Here is a 2,565-nt window from a genome sequence, read left to right on the forward strand (position 1 = left end):
AATCTCAGCACTTTGGGAGGCTGAGGTGGGCGGATCACGAGGTCTGGAGATGGAGACCATCCTGGCTAACATGGTCAAACCCCGTCTCTACTAAAATACAAAAAATTAGCCGGGCGTGGTGGCACGGGCCTATAGTCCCAGCTACTAGGGAGGATGAGGCAGGAGAATCGCTTGAACTCAGGAGGCGGAGCTTGCAGTGAGCCGAGATCCGCCACTGCACTCCAGCCTGGGTGACAGAGTGAGACTCTGTATCAAAACAAACAAACATAAAACAAACAAACAAAACACACACACACNACCTCGCCCGGCTAGGTTTTGCATTTTAGGAGAGATGGGGTTTCACCGTGTTAGCCAGGATGGTCTCGATCTCCTGACCTCGTGATCCGCCAGTCTCGGCCTCCCAAAGTGCTGGGATTATAGGTCAATCAGCCTTTTATTTGATGACTTGGCTGAGCAATGGATACCCAAGGATAGCCCTGCTGCTCTTTCTGCTATAAGGACTCTAATTCCAAGTCATTCTGTGTAATACAGAGTTTTGCTGGTTGGATCTGGACTCTGGATGAAAACTATATGTTGCCTGCAGAATGACCACAGATTTTGTAACTGTCCTCTGGCAGGCCCCTAAATGACCAAAGTACACGAAGGCAGGCATAGTAGTTAGAACAAATACAGCCACAGAGGGCTGTTTGCCTAGGAGGAAGCCAGCTTCCCTTTCATTGTTAGTAATATCCTTGGTTCTCTCTCACACAAATGCTCTCCATCTCATCCACCACTCTTTGCTGGAAACTTGAGCTATTAATTTCTTGAGGCACAAGATTCTGTAGATTATTAAAACAATCTGCTCCACATATTTGAGGGATTTTTTCCTTTACTCCTCTTGCATTGGATTCACTTTCTTTTAAGTCTTGCTCTCATTATTGCTTCCACTTTGTGTAAAGTTACACAACCTAAAATACACCTAGGAAAGTTGTAAAATCTGGGAGAGAATGAATGAACATTCGGTATCATGAAAGATTCCAACCTAGCACTGGGTATTCCTGTGTTATTTTCAACCTATGGTATTTTCTACAAAACAGTGTGTTCTGGGGTTGTCATTCATCTTCCTGATAAGTTTCATTTTGTGATATTAACAAGAAAATGGTTCTGTATTTACAAAATGAACATTTAAGGACAGAACACTGTATTCCTGAAAGTATAGAAATCAAATGTACAGTTTGATACACAAGGGCCCTCAGAGAAACACAGGAAGGTAATTGTAGACGTATAATTGAATTACAGTGTGATAGAGGTAATTGCACTTGTGTGAACATGATTTCACGGGGACACTGAGGGTGAAGAAAATCACTTGACTTGAGGGACAAGGAAGACTTAAAAAAAAAGTTTCATTTCAGCAGGGTCCTAAAGTAAAAGCAGGGGTTTTCAGGGGCTTTAGTGAAGAGATGAGCATTCTGGGCACAGGGGATGATGTGGGGAAATTGTACATAGGTGGGAAGTGAATTGCAGGGGTAAGTCCTGGGTACTAACAGATGTTAAATCTCTGGTCTAGCTTCGAGATTAGAAAATTGAAATTAGATCCTTAAATGATATCATATACTTTCCAACCATTAATCTGCATAAGTTTTACTACCATCCAATTTTCCTGTCATTTAGAAATGCAGTAATTTTATCACTGGAGTCCCTAGGTAAATGTGGACACAAAGGTGACCTGGTGAGGACTCAGTGTGCAGCTAATAGTGCTCTACCTTGAAGTCATGTTCTGGCCGACATTCATTAGCAGCTTTATCATGAGGTGAGTTTGTTTTTTCATGTATATTGTGTGGAGATCATTTTTGTAGGTGATGAGAATGTAAAGGTGAATGATACGTAGAGTATCCCCTCTGTGATGCTGACAGTCACACTGGGTAGAAAGACTTGCACTCAAGTGTCTATGGTATGAGGCAAAAGACAGAGACCGCAGCCCCAGGGCATGTACTTGGCTAAACAGTGTTTCTTTTCAGCATACACAGTGCTATTTATAATGTTTGGTTTGGAAGATAAAGCTTGACATTGGAATAGTTCACTAAAAGTTTTCATTACTGTCTTACCTTTAAAAATCATATGATGTTGTTTGGTGCACCGTTAGTGTTGTATCAATTAGAGCTGAGTAACAGCTGCGTCTCTGGAAAGCGCCCTAGCTCAGCGTCGTTCTCTAACTCCATCTCTCCCTGGAGACTTTTATCCTATCTGCTCAGTGATGACACCTGCCTGGCTCCTGGAGACATCTGTGCTTATGATGCATCAGACTTATTGAAGTGTCTTAAGAAATAACTCAGACCATAACCTGCCCAATTTGTAACCATATTCATCTTTTACAATTGTGGAGTTTTTGTTTGTTTGTTTGTTTGTTTTTCTTTGAGATGGAGTTTTGCTCTTGTCACCCAGGCTGGATTGCAGTGGCGCGATCTCACTGCAACCTCCACCTCCGCCTCCCGAGTTCAAGTGATTCTCCTGCCTCAGCGTCCTGAGTAGCCGGGATTACAGGCACTCGACACAGTGCCAGCCTAATTTTTGTATTTTTGGTAGACA

This window comes from Rhinopithecus bieti, unplaced genomic scaffold (assembly GCF_001698545.2).
Source record: "Rhinopithecus bieti isolate Rb0 unplaced genomic scaffold, ASM169854v2 scaffold_34943, whole genome shotgun sequence".
Lineage (NCBI taxonomy): Eukaryota > Metazoa > Chordata > Mammalia > Primates > Cercopithecidae > Rhinopithecus > Rhinopithecus bieti.